Source organism: Hyperolius riggenbachi, chromosome 1, assembly GCF_040937935.1.
Source record: "Hyperolius riggenbachi isolate aHypRig1 chromosome 1, aHypRig1.pri, whole genome shotgun sequence".
Lineage (NCBI taxonomy): Eukaryota > Metazoa > Chordata > Amphibia > Anura > Hyperoliidae > Hyperolius > Hyperolius riggenbachi.
The window spans coordinates 16308673-16318659 of record NC_090646.1 but is presented as its reverse complement, the minus strand read 5'-3'; the positions used below and the strand labels follow the sequence as shown (position 1 = coordinate 16318659).

At 47.5% G+C, this 9987-nt stretch overlaps 1 protein-coding gene across 1 annotated transcript in view; it reads right to left on the bottom strand.

Annotated features, from left to right (window-relative positions):
* Positions 1–7130, bottom strand: part of LOC137545051 (probable N-acetyltransferase camello) — a 47103-nt gene extending 39973 nt beyond the window's left edge. Inside the window, exon 1 of the mRNA XM_068266159.1 lies at positions 6847–7130. The gene's annotated coding sequence lies outside the window, so the exon portion shown is untranslated. The remainder of the gene's footprint in view (positions 1–6846) is intronic.
* Positions 7131–9987: the final 2857 nt, after the last annotated feature.

The following is a 9987-nucleotide window of genomic DNA, read 5'->3' as shown; positions in this document are numbered from 1 at the left end:
TGCTAGGCGGTTTTTGTTACAGTAGCTGTTCAGTAACCGCTTTACTGTAACAATATATGAAATCTACTACACCAAAACTGCTACACAAAACCACAAAACGCTAGCTGAAACGCTGCAGAAAATGAAGAAAAAGCGTTTCAAAATCTGCTAGCATTTTGCGGATCTGCTAGCGGTTTTTGGTGTGCACCAGGCCTCTGTGTATGGAGACAGGCTGAGCTGTGTGTACTAAGCAATGGCAAACATTACATGTATGAACTAAGCAATGTGTACGCTGAACATGTGTTGTGTAGTTTTCCTGTTCCTTGCCTTTACTGATGGCTAGCACGGCACAACACTCTCCTGCTTCCTGACACACTTACCTTGGGCTGTCCGCACATTGCTTAGTGAGTACAGGCCGGTGACAGCGCAGACACGAGAGGGACGGGATGGATGTCACTGACCTGCCCGGTGACTCCGGCTCCTCTAGAGACGTCGTTGTCACTCTTCTCTGCTCTCCGTGGACTTTACTTCATCTTCCTGAGGCCTCTGTTGTGTCCTGACTCCTGGTGACTCCGGCTCCTCTACAGACGTCGCTGTGTCACCCTTATCTGCTCTCCGTGGACTTTACCTCATCTTCCTGAGGCCTCTCTATTGCCCTGACCTGCCTGGTGATTCCGGCTCCTCTACAGACGTCGCTGTGTCACTGCGTGTCACCCTTATCGGTTCTCTGTGGACTTTACCTCATCTTCCTGAGGCCTCTGTAGTGCCCTGACTGCTGGCCATATCACATTACACTGCCTGGGAGCTGTGTGACAGCAACAGAACGCATTTTCATACCTGATTTCCGGTTTCCCTTCTTATAAATGTGCTTGATGGGGCAGAGGTGGCCTGTACATGCAGACAGGCACCCAGTATAACGAGTTAGAACTCTTTACTGAGGAAAAACATGCAGATATATATTGTACACCACCATCAGGAAACACAGCTTACTGAGAACGGAGAGGCACACAGAGTGAACACAGGAAATAACAATACCAAAGAGATCATCATCACATTTTAAAGACAGTGACATCTAGTGGCCGTCTTACTATACTGCAGTTTAGGTAATAATCCGTTTCTACTTTCAGCAGTGCTTACAGATGGCTTCTGTACTGTAATAACAGCAGAATTACGTTTTATGCAAATCGCACAGGGTCCCAAAACTCAAACATTTGTCAAAAATGGATTTACACTTTAATTTTTATAGATACAGTCCCCGCCTCCTTGCTCTTACTGGTCCTCCTGTGTGGAGGGGCTCCCTTGTGCCCCCCCCCCCCCCGCTTGTGCACGGGAGACATTTATGGAGCACGCATGCACAGAACGCCCCAGCCATGGCTGCTTTGCACAGTGGGGGTGTGGCCATACAGGGAGGGCGGAGTGGACGGAGCATGCTCTGCTTCTTTGTCTTCTGATCCACTGTCTCCAGTCACAGCTGCGATTGGGGAGGGCGGGTCAGAAGGGTAGCATAACGTGTCAGCGCATAAAGCAGTACAAGATATTTGGCTTCATCGATGCTCACTTGATTCCTGATAAAACCTACTGAACTTGGGCAGGTGGGAAATGCAGAAACAATTACAACAGACGTGACCTGAATCTCTTGCCCTAACAATGTGCATGGTTAGTGGGCGTGTTTGTGGATGAGGGAAGTTGTTGATATTTATATTGTGTGTGTGTGTCTGCCAGCAGTAAAGATGCTCACCAGGATCAAATAACATGAATGAATTATATATTATATATTATATATTCTCTAACTTCTCGGTTTGCAACAAATGGATTATTTTTTTTCCCCTCTACTACTACCTTTCAGTAAAAGTCCTTTTTTAGCATTCATAAGTTAGTGGGTAATGTTGGCTGTTGGGTCAATTCTGTTGCAAAACACAAGAAGTACCGTATATACCGGCATATAAGAGAACTGGGCGTGTAAGACGACTCGGCGTATGACGACCCCGCAACTTTTCCAGTTAAAATATAGAGTTTTGGATATACTTGCCGTATAAGACTCTTCAAACGCACACCAAATAAAAATTTAAAAACATATACTGGTGCTATGTATGAACAGATACTGGTGCTGTACTGTATGTGGTACCCAGTATATAACAGTATACAGGCGACTGACTGGTTGGATTGGTCAACTCTCCCTCTCCCTAAGTGGATTGGTCAGCTCTCTGGGTCTCCCTGTTTATCAGAGCGGTATGGAAGAATAGAACGTGCCGTGCCCATAAAACACGCCTCTTTCACCCGTCTGGCCCCGCCCTTGTATCCTATTTACCTCCTTCTCTGCCTCTCAGATCTCGCACATATGCGCCTGCGCCGCTTCACTACAGTCCTCAGCAGCGAGATCTGAGAGGCGGTAACAGGATAAGATCTCGCACATGTGCGCCTGCGTCGATTCACTACAGTCCTCAGCAGCGAGATCTGAGAGGCGGTAACAGGATAGGATCTCGCACATATGCGCCTGCGCCGCTTCACTACAGTCCTCAGCAGCGAAATCTGAGAGGCGGGGTAACAGGATAGGGCGAATCACCCGGCATCAATGACACCCCCTGACTTTTCAGAAGATTTTCAAGGGTTAAAAAGTAGTCTTTTACACCAGAGTAAACAGTAAATGCTCACTTCAAGAACAGAAAATTGCAATTTAAATTTGTCAGCAGACAGCCTGTCAGCCAATGAAAAGATGCAAATACTTGCACCGTGTCTGAGGTACTAAATCTAGCAAGAGCTGAAAAATATGGCCATAGACAGGAGAGGGAGCTCAGTCGCACACAATCATAGTATATTATGTGACCAGCAGGGGGCACCGTGTGCAGGTATCCCTCTCACACACCCCTCCCTATCACTGACCTGCACACGGGGAGGCTTGAAGTATCTCACATTGCATGTAAGGAGTCTATTTCACTGATTAGTTTCACCTTTTAAGTTGAATTACTGAAAAAAATTGACTTTCAAACGATATTCAAAGTTTTCGAGTTTCATCTGTATATGAAATAACAGAGAGCCAGTGTCCACTATAGCAGTGTGCCCATCCTAGGCTGCCTATGGCTGGCTGGAGTAAGGATTTCACACTGCAGTCCTGATTCAATGGAGAATCTCAAAATGGCTCCAGAATACATAATACAAGTTTATTCTGCGTTATTTATCATCAGGGCCCATCTTCTGATATCTACGCCACACCTTTGTTATGTAACAGCTACACCGTGACGGACTGTTTGCTCTGATACGGATCATCTCCTGATCCAAAGTCCACCTTGTCAGTGACTCTGCGGCACCGAGCCATCAGTGAGGGAATCTGAGGTCACACGGAACTCGTCACTATTTATTCAGCCTTGATTGTGCTACAGAGTATTTAGCTGAGCCATGGAGAACCAAAGTCTCTAAGATTTACAAAGGGGCCCAGAAAGGACCCACAGCTCCTGATGTTGGACTACAGTGGCTTGCAAAAGTATTCGGCCCCACTTGAAGTTTTCCACATTTTGTCACATTACTGCCACAAACATGAATCAATTTTATTGGAATTCCACTTGAAAGACCAACACAAAGTGGTGTACATGTGAGAAGTGGGTCGAAAATCATACATGATTCCAGGGGCAAACCCAGGATTTTCAAGGGGGGGATTCCTGAAAGGTCTCTTTTGGCAAGCTGTGCACTACAGCGCATGCGTTTTCCTACAAAATACACACGATGGGCAGTGTTTCCCTACAAAATACACACGATGGGCAGTGTTTCCCTACAAAATACACACGATGGGCAGTGTTTCCCTACAAAATACACACGATGGGCAGTGTTTCCCTACAAAATACACACGATGGGCAGTGTTTCCCTACAAAATACACACGATGGGCAGTGTTTCCCTACAAAATACACACGATGGGCAGTGTTTCCCTACAAAATACACACGATGGGCAGTGTTTCCCTACAAAATACACACGATGGGCAGTGTTTCCCTACAAAATACACACGATGGGCAGTGTTTCCCTACAAAATACACACGATGGGCAGTGTTTCCTACAAATACACACGATGGGCAGTGTTTCCCTACAAAATACACACGAATGGGCAGTGTTTCCCTACAAATTACACACGATGGAGTAGTATTTTGCCGAAATATATATAACCTGCCACCTAAACCCTAAATTAAAGTAACCCTGTGGTGGAGTGTTGGTAGGCATTGAGGATCTGCACGCAAGGCGGACATCTGAACCATAAAAGTGACTGGTGGGGGAGGGGCATGTGGGGATATGCATGAAAGATGAACTTGCAGCCCAGTATCTAAATCCTAAAGTGAACCTGTAGTGTGTGTGTGTGTGTGTGTGTGTGTGTCTCCCCACTCCCACACACTACAGGGTCACTTTTAGGGCTATATAAATGCATAATAATATGGTAGGACATTACACTATGACTATGGTAGGATTAGACTGAGCTCCTCTGAGGACAGTCAGTGACATGACTATGTACTCTGTAATGTGCTGCAGGAGAAGTCAGTGCTATATAAATACATAATAATAATATGGTAGGACATTAGACTATGACTATGGTAGGATTAGAGTGTGAGCTCCTCTGAGGACAGTCAGTGACATGACTATGTACTCTGTAATGTGCTGCAGAATATGTCAGTGCTATATAAATACATAATAATAATATGGTAGGACATTACACTATGACTATGGTAGGATTAGAGTGTGAGCTCCTTTGAGGACAGTCAGTGACATGACTATGTACTCTGTAATGTGCTGCAGAATATGTCAGTGCTATATAAATACATAATAATAATATGGTAGGACATTATACTATGGTAGGATTAGAGTGTGAGCTCCTCTGAGGACAGTCAGTGACATGACTATGTACTCTGTAATGTGCTGCAGAAGATGTCAGTGCTATATAATACATAATAATAATATGGTAGGACATTATACTATGACTATGGTAGGATTAGACTGAGCTCCTCTGAGGACAGCCAGTGACATGACTATGTACTCTGTAATGTGCTGCAGGAGATGTCAGTGCTATATAAATACATAATAATAATAATATGGTAGGACATTAGACTATGACTATGGTAGGATTAGATTGTGAGCTCCTCTGAGGACAGTCAGTGACATGACTATGTATTCTGTAATGTGCTGCAGGAGATGTCAGTGCTATATAAATACATAATAATAATAATAATAATAATATGGTAGGACATTAGACTATGGTTATGGTGGGATTAGATTGTGAGCTCCTCTGAGGACAGTCAGTGACTTGAATATGTACACTGTAAAGTGCTGCTGAAGATGCCAGTGCTATATAAATACATAATATTAATATGGTAGGATACCATATATGACTATGGCAAGGACATGACTATGTACTCTGTGAAGTGCTGCTGAAAATGTCAATGCTATATAAATACATATTAATTATATGGTTTCATATTAGACTAGTAACACAGTTATGTACACTGCAAAGTGCTAGGGACATGTGCTTGTTTAGATGCATTTACAATGAGCCATTGCTGATTACTTTTTTCAAGATGGGGTGGGGGGGGGGGGGGCAATGGGAGGAGGATTGAGGAGGGTATAAGAGAGATAAAAAGAAATGGACAGAGTAGAGGAAGATAGTAAAGGTAGCCATACATCAGGCAACCTGTCGATCGACCATCCAATTAGATTATTGATTCAGATAAAAATCAAGAGCGTGTTCGATCGACGGACGATGTGTCCAATTTCTGTCCCAAATTGGTTGCATCTATCGGTCGGACATGCTGCATGACATAGGGCTGACATACTCGATCAGGTGCGTAACGGTATGCAATATCGGGATGAGCAACAAAACCCCCCTAATGTAAAAAGTGCCCACCCCATTCCCACCCCTGCAGTATACTTTACTTGGCGGTGTCCGCCGCTGGCTCCGGGTTTTGTCCTCAGACACACAACCCGCGTTGTTGCTGGCATATTTGTGACATTACACGCGCCCACATATATGCCGGCAACCACGTGGGGCGTGTGTTTTGGAGGCAGACAGAGCCATCGGCAGAAAACCACAAGTAAAGTATACAGCATGGGGCCCAGAGGGGGGGCACATTTTACCTCAAGGGTGGGGACAACGGTGAGGTGGCGGATGCAGCGTCACGAGGATGATTCCTAAGAGATTTCATACTGAAATCGATCAGAATTTTGGCCTGTGGTGTGTGGGCAGATAACAGATCTTTCTCCGATCAGAGAGAGATCTGTCTCTTGTCTTGGCCGCTCTGCCCATACATTGGCACCTCAATAATAATAATAGGGACTGTGTGAAAGTAAAGAGATATGAGAATTGGGAGGGAGATAGATGTGGAAAAGAGAAAAGGGGGGCATAAGAGAGAGGGGAAGATAAAGTTGAAGAGACACAAGAGAGCTTGAGAGGGAGATGAATAATGGCAGGGCGATTTCTAACCAGGCTCAGTCTTCAGCTCTCTAGGTCCGTACACACGCCGGACTTTAGGCAACGACGGGTCCGTCGTTGCCTCCCGCTGGATGGGCGTGCCAGCGACAGTCCGGCGTGTGTACGCTCTGTCGTCAGACTGATACGGCTGTTTCTGAGCGATCGCCGGGCGGATCGCTCAGAAACAGCCGTATCAGTCTGACGACAGAGCGTACACACGCCGGACTGTCGCTGGCACGCCACCCAGCGGGAGGCAACGACGGACCCGTCGTTGCCTAAAGTCCGGCGTGTGTACGGACCTTCTGTTTGGCTGGGACATGCAGAGGAAGCTAATTAAGACATGAAAGAGAGGGAGGGGGTCAGGGGGACACAGGCAGAGATAACAGATTAAAGTCAGACTGCAAATAAACAGTTAATGATCCAGCTTACACAGCGGGCTCTGCTCGGCTGTCACCTCTCCCTGCTAGAGACGCTCCCAGCTGCAGCACAGCACTCCCGACCATCTCTAACCCTTCTGCTCTGCAGATCCATTGCTAGACGAGCGAGTGGCTGTCTCTCAGAGAAATCCAAACTTGCCACTCTGCAGCCAGACGGGGGAGGGGCGTCACACAAAGAGCAGGAATTAGAACAGAGCTGAGCTGTGCTGTGCTCTGGCTGCGATGACTGTGACATGACCTTCTGGTCATACTTCATGGGCCCCTTTACAAAATGATCTTGCTGCACAGCCGTTTGTCTGCCCTGGGAGGCGATGCCCCATGGCTGCATACACGGCAGCCCCACTTCCGGTCTAAGTACAGGGGGGAGGTTCCAGACACCCGGAACAACCCCTTCGGTGCGCCAGTGGATTCCAAACATTTTTTACAAATAAATAACTGCAAAGTGGTGTGTGCGTAATTATTCAGCCCCCTTTGGTCTGAGTGCAGTCAGTTGCCCATAGACATTGCCTGATGAGTGCTAATGACTAAATAGAGTGCACATGTGTGTAATCTAATGTCAGTACAAATACAGCTGCTCTGTGAGGGCCTCACAGGGCCGGCCCGCTCATGAGGCGGGGTGAAACATTTGCCTCAGGCGGCAGATCTGGGGGGGCGGCACCCGCCCGTCCATGGACGCTGGGGCCGCCCACCGAGCTGGAGGGGTAGCGGGCAGAAAGGGGGTATTGGGCCTAGCGGCGGGGAGGGGGGTCGGACCCCCCCCCTCCCTCGCCTGGGTCCCCCGATCTGCGCTCCTCCTCCAGCGTAAAGTACCAGCCAGCGTGCATATGAGAAGAGGCAACGGGCGGGGGAATCACTCACCTTCCACGTTCCATCGCGTGCTCCACTGACGTCACTTCCGGCAACGCCGCCCACTGTATTGTAAGTGGACGGCCTTGCAGGAAGTGACGTCGGTGGAGCGCACGATGGAACGCGGAAGGTGAGTGATTCCCCCGCCCGTTGCCTCTTCTCATATGCAGGTTGGCTGGTACTTTACGCTGGAGAAGGAGCGCAGATCGGGGGACCCAGGCGAGGGAGGGGGGGGTCCGACCCCCCTCCCCGCCGCTAGGCCCAATACCCCCTTTCTGCTAGCTACCCCTCCAGCTCGGCGGCACCACCACCCCCCCCCCCCCCACCCACGGGGGGGGGGGGGGAGCGATTTTTTTTCTAATTTTGCCTCAGGCGGCAAAAAGTCTAGGGCCGGCCCTGGGGCCTCAGAGGTTGTATAAGAGAATATTGGGAGCAACAACACCATGAAGTCCAAAGAACACACCAGACAGGTCAGGGATAAAGTTATTGAGAAATTTAAAGCAGGCTTAGGCTACGAAAAGATTTGATTTCCAAAGCCTTGAACATCCCACGGAGCACTGTTCAAGCGATCATTCAGAAATGGAAGGATTATGGCACAACTGTACACCTACCAAGACAAGGCCGTCCACCTAAACTCACAGGCCGAACAAGGAGAGCGCTGATCAGAAATGCAGTCAAGAGGCCCATGGTGACTCTGGACGAGCTGCAGAGATCTACAGCTCAGGTGGGGGAATCTGTCCATAGGACAACGGTTAGTCGTGAACTGCACAAAGTTGGCTCTTATGGAAGAGTGGCAAGAAGAAAGGCATTGTTAACAGAAAGCATAAGAAGTCCCGTTTGCAGTTTGCCACAAGCCATGTGGGGGACACAGCAACCATGTGGAAGAAGGTGCTCTGGTTGGATGAGACCAAAATGGAACTTTTTGGCCAAAATGCAAAACGCTATGTGTGGTGGAAAACCAACACTGCACATCACTCCACACCATCCCCACTGTCAAATATGGTGGTGGCAGCATCATGCTCGGGGGCGCATCTCTTCAGCAGGGACAGGGAAGCTGGTCAGAGTTGATGGGAAGATGGATGGAGCCAAATACAGGGCAATCTTGGAACAAAACCTCTTGGAGTCTGCAAAAGACTTGAGACTGGGGCGGAGGTTCACCTTCCAGCAGGACAATGACCCTAAACATAAAGCCAGGGCCACAATGGAATGGTTTAAAAGAAACATACAGTATGTGTTAGAATGGCCCAGTCAAAGTCCAAATCTAAATCCAATCGAGAATCTGTGGCAAGATCTGAAAATTGCTGTTCACAAACGCCGTCCATCTAATCTGACTGAGCTGGAGCTGTTTTGCAAAGAAGAATGGGCAAGGATTTCAGTCTCTAGATGTGCAAAGCTGGTAGAGACACACCCTAAAAGACTGGCAGCTGTAATTGCAGCAAAAGGTGGTTCTACAAAGTATTGACTCAGGGGGCTGAATAATTACACACACCCCACTTTGCAGTTATTTATTTGTAAAAAATGTTTGGAATCATGTATGATTTTCCATCCACTTCTTACATGTACACCACTTTGTATTGGTCTTTCACGTGGAATTCCAATAAAATTGATTCAGGTTTGTGGCAGTAATATGACAAAATGTGGAAAACTTCAAGGGGGCCAAATACTTTTGCAAGCCACTGTATATATAATATAAATATTATTTGGACCCATCTGGACTGCCCTTGGCTTTGTCCCCTTTGAAACTGGTCCAACATGGCATCAGGCCCATCTGATAAGTCTGACTCGTTGATCGTCTCCAGTACCACGCTGCACCGTGTAATGGTGCATTATGGTGGTGTGCATTGCGGGGCAGAGTTAGAGTGTGCGTTTTGGCAACATCTTGAGTGATAGGTCACCTTCTCTCACTGGTACAAAGAAGTAGAGACCCCACCGGCTCTCCCTTGGCACAGCGTCTCATCAACACCTCCCCACACAGTGTATGGAAAAGGTAGAGCTGAGGAGATGTGGATGATGCTTGACATGGATTGGAGAGGGTCAATGTATAGAGGAAGACCACGGTTGCAGATGTTGTCCTACTATTTGCTTGCTGTGTGCACTAGAAGGCGGACCCACCAATGAAATAAAGGGGCTGTTCTTTAGAGAGTGGAGATATGAAAATAATTTAGGGAAAAGTGTCCACTGGACCTTCTGCAAGCTGCACATTCCTGAGGCAGAATAATGGCTCCAGGAAGGCCGAAGACCAGTGCTCTTCAACTTTCTATTAGACCCTAAGTTCACCACACATGGC